Source organism: Mus musculus, chromosome 4 (genome assembly GCF_000001635.26).
Source record: "Mus musculus strain C57BL/6J chromosome 4, GRCm38.p6 C57BL/6J".
Taxonomy (NCBI): Eukaryota; Metazoa; Chordata; class Mammalia; order Rodentia; family Muridae; genus Mus; species Mus musculus.
The window spans coordinates 148,207,880-148,214,980 of NC_000070.6; the positions used below are offsets into that span (position 1 = coordinate 148,207,880).

A 7,101-nucleotide genomic window follows, 5' to 3' on the forward strand; every position below is an offset into this window, starting at 1 on the left:
AGTGCTCTTTGCTTTTGTCTACACCAAGACTTGGGAATCGATGTGTGTTTTGTATGAAATTATACCACAGTGGGATTCAGGCTCCATGCCTGCAGGCAGCTCACAGACTCATATAGCCCCAGATCCAGGGATTCATTCTCTCTTCTGCCCTACAGGGATACCTGCATGCATATAGCGCACATACCAACAAGCAGGCACCCACACATACACATAAATAAGAAGCAAACAAGATAAAAACATATCACATGTGTTTGCTGGTAAGAGCACATGTGGAGGTCAGAGGATAACCTGCGGGACTCGGTCCTCTCCTGGCACCATCATGGTTCCAGGGATTGAACTCAGGGTGTCAGGCTCCTGAATCCAGAGCTGTGGGTGTGGCTCAATGGTAGGCTTCGTGCTGGACTGCAGGAGGCCCGGGCTTTGACTCTCAGTGCTGGGGGAAAGAGAGAGAGGGGGGAGGGGGAGGGGGAGGGAGGGAGGGAGGAAGACAGAAAGAAAAGAAATAAAAAATAAAGAAGGAATAAAGAAAAGCAGCTACCACCGTCCACAGCAGCAGAGCTGGCCTGCATTCTGCATCAAGAGCTCGGGCCAATGGGCATTCCTACAAATGGGGCTGAGAGCAAGCAGGCAAGAGACTCTAAGCAGTCAAGCCTCAGGGGCAGCATAGAAGATTGTGGCTCCTGCTTGCAATCCCAATGCTGGAGAAGCAGAGGCAGGAGGATTGCTGAGTTTAAAGCCAGCCTGGGCTTTAAATGGCTTACTATGTGGAGGTAGGCAGGGAGTGAGGGGTTTGTTACTGTGGTGGAGATCAGAGGTCAGAGGTCAGAGGACAACTTGCAGGAGTTGGTTCTCTCTGTCATTCATGTGGGTCCCAGGGATCGAGCTCAGGTCACCAGGCGTGGAGGCAAATGCTGTCGCCTCCTGAGTCACCTCCGGGGCACTTAGGCAGACTCTTAACAAATAAGCATCAACCCCAGGACAAAAGGGAGCTGTAAGTCTGCAGACAGCCCCACTTCTTACCTCCCCTCTCATAACAGCCCCACTTCTTCCCTCATCCGATCTTCCCTCATCCGATCTTCCCTCATCCGATAAGTACTCCCACCTGCAGTCTTCACGGCTCTCTCAGGTCTCACAGACTGGATCAACCCGTTATTTATTTAACCAAATGCTTCCAGTTGCGAAGTTTCTTCTCTTTTGTCCTTAGGATGGATTTAGGTTGGTCCCATTTTTCTCTGTAGAAGCAAATTTACAAAGGACATCTTAGAAGCAAAATTTCAGGACACATGACCAGAAACAAGGTGTTCAAAACAGTGGGAATATTGTAAGGAGTGTGGCCACGCATGATGTATGATCCCAAGGGGAATGTGACAAAGTCCCTGGTCTTCTGTCATGGCTGGGGATGCCATTAAACCCTTCTGCTCCTCCTGCTCTTCACGGGGTGGGGGGAGGGTCCCCTTCATGTCTCCCCTTCTTATTTTGTTAAAATTTATTACACTCTTATTTATTTATTTATTTATTTATTTATTTATTTATTTATTATTTATTTAGTGTGTGTGTGTTTGTGCCTGCTCGCTCGCTCGTGCATGTGTGTGCACACACGTGCCCAGGAACGCCAGAAGAGTGTGTCAGATTCCCTGGGGTTACAGATGGGTGTGAGCTGTCTGTCATGGCTGCAGGGAACTGAATTCTAGTCTTCTGAAAGAGCAGCGAACGCTCTGAGTACTGAGCCAACTCTCCAGCCTCCTCTTTTCTTTCTTTAAATATTCTTCTTCTTATTGTTATGTGTGTATGTTTGTAAATGTGCATGTGCCCCAGGATAAGTGTACCCTGGAGCTGGAAGTACCAGCAGTTGTAAGTTGGCCGATGTGGGTGCTGGGAATTGAACCACTGAACCATCTCTCCCTCTCTCTCCTCCTTCCTCCCTCCCTCTCTCCCTCTCCATCACAGATTTTCACGAGACCAGTCTCTAAAACCTCCCTTGGGATGCTGCTATCTCAAAGGTCCTCAGTTGGAGGCTTGGTCACTGGCAGGTGGACCTAGTCCCCTCTCAGTTCTGGATCCTGAGGGTTCTGACTTCATCGATGAACCAATGGAGTCAGATCTTGGCAGTACTGTTGGGAGGGGGTGAGTACTTTGGGGGGGGTTGGTTAGGTTGGAAGAAGCATGTTGCTAGGGCTTGCTGTAGAAGGACATGCTCTTCCGTGTGTCTCCTTGTCTCTGCCATCTCTTTCTTTCCCTGCCAATGCCCGTCTGCTTCCCAACAGCCCAGAAACACCAGAGCTACAAACTATGGAGAGAAACCTCTGAAACCAGGAGCCAAAGAAAGCATTCCTCCTTCAGATGGTTTCTCTCAGGTCTTAGTCATGGTGGCAAAATCCAACTGGCACCATCTGTCCAGTCCAGGTTTCAGCAGCCAGGATGGACAGAGCTGTTTGTCAGAGGGCCAGCCTGGCTTCAGAAAGCTTGCCTGCATGGTTGTGGGAGCCCGAGCAGGTGGAAAGAGCCTGGGGCGGCTGTTCTAGAAAGCACATCTCCTGGAGATGGAGAAGGATGGCCACTCCCTCCATCTCTGCTTACTCCAGAACACATCTCTACTGCAGCCAGGGTCTAGACAACTTATTTTTTATTCCATCAATATTTTAGGGGGAAAAAGCCAAAAGGCACGGGGGAGACACACCTTATGTCTGGGGGTGACTCCACCTATCCCTCCAACTTCAGCAAGACTAGGAGATTTCTCTTTCTTTTAATGAATTAATTTATTTCATGTATGTGAGTACACTGTCACTGTCTTTAGACACACCAGAAGAGGGCATTGGATCCCCAGTACAGATGGTTGTGAGCCGCCATGTGGGTGCTGGGAATTGAACTCAGGACCTCTGGAAGAGCACTCAGTGCTCTTAACTGCTGAGCCATCTCTCCAGCCCTAGAAGTAGATTTCTATGGGGATCTCAGAGTGGTCTCCGCTGATTAATGTCCCTTCTGATTGTCATCAGGGCAAAGGTCAGATGAGCCATCTGAGGGTGACCTCCCTAGTTACTGGCCCAGGGGACACACATGCCTTTAATTTGCCTTGATCCCAGCAGATAGCAGTTAGGAGAAGTGACACTACCCTGGGTGTGTGACAATTCAGGTGACTGCCCTGGGTGGGGGACTGGGGGCTCTTTGAAAAATATAAATTCTTCATACACTTTATTTAGTGTGTGTGGATGTGTGTGAACTCAGCAGGGTCTATTCTCTGCTTCCACCCTGTGGGGCCTGGGGATCGAATTCATGTTGTCAGGCTTGGCAGCAAGTAACGTTACCCATTGAGCCATCACACCAGTCCTAAAGGGCTCTTTGTTCTGGGGACCTTTGGGACACTTTGTCACCCTGGACGAGGAGCCAGGAGGCCCATGCTTCTCCATTGTTTCCTGTCATCTCTGAGAGTGTGCCCTCCCTTGCAGGCACACTGGTCAAGTAACCAGCTCAGGGTGGCCTCCAAGGGTACGGGACACTGATCCTGGCTACAGCCTGGTCCGCCTCCCGTGTGTGGTCCTCCTTCCAATTACACCACGGTGAGGAGACAGGGATGGGGGAAGTCAGGCTCTAATTCACCTCCAGTGCAGAGAGGTCCCCTCAATCATAGATTCCTGCAATTTTCTGAGCTGTCGGTTCCCCACTTGGTGGGGGTTTGCCTGCCGAGCCCAGCAGAGAGGAAATGAGCCCGAGGGACCCTGAGACCAGCGACTGCCTCAGCTTGCTTTTGATTAAAGCAAACCTGTGTGAGAGCTGGGTTAGCAGCCTTGGTCCTCATTACTGTGGCTGGAAAGCCCCCATTCACTAGGGAGTTGAATGGGGCTGAAGGAAGTTCTTCACTGTCCACTAGGGCCAGAACCTTCATCAAGCCCAGGCTGGCTTTCCCTCTCTAACTCTGCTCTCTGTGATAGAATTATGGCCGTAACTGTGTCAATAGTGGTAATAGCTGTTATCATTGACTGAGTGCCTGATGCATACTTGAAATGGTATCAGTGTTACGTTGTATATATTGAATGATGTAGGCATATGGTTTTATATACTATGAAGTGTAATTATAGAAAAAAAGGAGTAGGTAAAGACTAGGTTATTGAATATCTGCATTACCTGCATTCTTTAGAGGTAGACAAGAGTCTAAGAGAGGTTGAGAGACTCCCTTAGGGTCACACAGCCAGGAAGGGTGGAGCAGAGACCAACTCCCAGCTACTTGCTGTCAGAGTCTCTGCACCCTTGAGCTCCTGCCTGATCCCCCACTCCTCTTTTGAGAGAGGTACTTCTGTGCTTTTCTGGGTCCTGGACTTCGTCTCACTTTTCTAAAAGAGACAGAAGCCAGGGTGTTTCTCTCCATCACTCAGGGTGTGGCTCTGTGGTTAGGTGCTTGCTCAGCAAACCAAGATCCCAGCTTCATCTCCAGCACTGCAATATTCACCAGTCAGTCATACCTGATGATGCCACGTGGCCCCGCCAATGCCTTCTGCCTCCGCCTTTCTCATTAAAAATGAACAAATTGCACGAGTGTGTTCACACACATACCATAGCAGCACATAGGTGGGGCTCAGAGGACAATTGTGGGAGTCAGTTCTCTTCCACCCGGTAGGCTCTAGGAAATCAAGCTGAGGCCCCCAGCTGTGCCAGTATTGCCTTCACCCCCTGAGCCATTTCTCAGGCCTCTTTTTCATTCGTTTCTAGGTTGTTTCTGTGCTCAGCCATGTATCCAACACCCGATGGCAACCACATGTCCTTTTTTTGCTGCGTCTCCAGACACCTTGTTTTCTCCTGGGTTGGACTCTGTGTTCCTGCCAGCACTGTGTAACGACCTTGTTGAGAATGTGATTCTCTGTACCGGCAGGATGTGGTGGCACACGCCTTTAATTCCAGCGCTCGGCAGGTAGAGGCAGGCAGATCTCTGTGTTAGAGACTAGCCTGGTCTACAGAGTGAGTTCCAGGACAGTCAGGGCTATATAGAGAAATCCTGTCTCGAATCAATCAATCAATCAATCAATCAATCAATCAATCAATCAATCAATCAATCATCAATCAAACACACAAATGTGATTCTCAGAGCTGACAGGTGAGACATAACTATCTCTGTCTCTTAGAGAGCTGGAACTAATTCAGAGCTCTAGTAGGCTTTTGGGAATTGTTCGGATAGGATGGGAATGGGGTGTGTCTCAGCTGTAGAGTTAAGACCCTTGTCTCAGCTGTTAGAGGGGACCTGTGAACACCCACCAAGGCAGTAACTGACTTTGTAGCCTGAAGATTGGTGGCCATGCTTGCGAGGCAGAATGGAAAAAGAGACCCAGGCCGTAGCTCTGCAGTCAGACTTTACAGCAGCCCGGCCCCCAAACAGCTTTGGCTGTACCTGGCCCACAGAGATTTGCTGAGAAGGGTTCACCATCTAAAATTGATTTGCAGAGGGCCTGGTACATGGAACAATTCCTTCCATGTGAGCTAGGGTCATTTTCCAAGTCACACAGACAAACTCAGCAAAGTATTGGGAGTGGAGAACAGATTGAATTGCTGTATCCCACACTTGTGATCGATGTATTTTTAATTGGGAGACATGTCCTCAGGAGCTCATTTGAGCTGAGGGACTAGAGCAGATCTGACCCCTTAAGGGGTCAGGCAGCTTTGATTTGGGGTTATGGGGGTTGGAGTGAGGCCACATTCCTGCCTTGGCTGTAGCCACCTAATCTTTTCAAGTTTTTAATTTCATTTCTTCTCTGTGTGAGCCCAGGCTAGCCCATTAGCCTGCATACAGGGCTCCTCCTGGGATCCATTTGTTCTTGGCAGCGGGTATTTCTTTGCTGGGGTATTTCTTTCTTCTCAGCAGCTCCATTAGGGTCTCTGTGAGGAAGAGCTGGAGAACTCCATGCAGTAGCTCTTCCCCGTTTCCATACCCAGCCTGATCCGTCTCTTGAGGTGTTTAAGGGAGCCCTCGTGGCTGCCAACTGTGACTAGAGAGGTTTCCACCCTACGAATTCTAGTAGCCTGAGTCTCGGAGGGGGAATCCCTGCACAGACCCAGGTGGCACATTGTACAGACAGTATATTTCCTGGGGCTCTATTGCTTGGTGGCTTTGTGCCCTCAGAGTTGCTCCAGAGATTACAGTCAAGCTGTCACTCTGAATGATGCCCCCTGTGGCTCTCTTGTCTCTTGCCTCATCTCTGCGGTGGCTGCAGCTCTGTTACTTCTGTCCGATGCCTCTGGAACAGAGCATCCAGCAGGTAACCAGCGCCTTGCGTTTTCTTCTCCCCACACAGGGGCCGAATCCAGGAAATTGGTCATGGGAGATTCCCTGGCAACCCTCACCAGGCTTAGTGTCCTTCCCCACACCAGGATCCAGGCAGCCGATAACAATTGGGGGACCCGCCTGTCACATGCTAAGCATATGTTTGGTTACCGAGTCACTCCCCTTCCCCCTCCCCCACTCACATGAAGAGGAGTTTCTCTAACCAGTGTGCCCATCTGTCTGTCACTTCCACTGTCCCCAGCCCCACTGTTCTTAAGGCCTCCGCACTTAGCTCTCAGCTCTAGAAGCTTGTGCTCTCAGCCCAGGACTGCAAGCTCTGCAATACGCATGGGGGCTCCACACAACTTCACTTTCAAGCCTCCTGCACACCAGGCTTGAGTAGCCTCTGGAAAGTGGATTCTCACTTGCGGTCTATGGAGACTCGTTGAAAGGAGGAAGAACCCTGTGAAGTGGGTGGGAGACACAAAGTGATTCAGAGAGGTATAGTAACTCACCCAGAGCCACACAGTGTAGAGATGACAGGTGCATGGCCAGAGCAGAGGTAGCCTGTGGGGATGTCCCTGGCTTCAGAGGCTGCTCAGCCAGGATGAAGTCAAGTCTGAAGTCCAGGATGAGCTGGTGGAAGCCTTAGGCTCCTGTTTGAACTAGCCCCCCTACCTCCTGCCCCCCCCCCCCCACCCCATGAGTCTGGTTCTGTTTGTAGCAGAGCTATGGCCAAGCCAAGGGCTCATTTCTCCAGACACAGAATGTTCCAGGTCCCCCGCACCCATGACTAAATCCTGGCACCAAATGTTCTTCCCTCCTGGCTGGTTCTGCCTGGCAGGCCTCAGGCAAGA

At 50.4% G+C, this 7,101-nt stretch overlaps 1 long non-coding RNA gene across 1 annotated transcript; it reads right to left on the reverse strand.

The window, feature by feature from the left end:
* Positions 1–233: 233 nt before the first annotated feature.
* On the reverse strand, positions 234–6,885 carry Gm32603. The gene is made up of 3 exons (XR_390951.1): positions 6,760–6,885; positions 1,021–1,232; positions 234–433 (listed from the first exon to the last, which is right to left on the reverse strand). It is a non-coding gene; the product is annotated as a predicted gene, 32603 (long non-coding RNA).
* Positions 6,886–7,101: the final 216 nt, after the last annotated feature.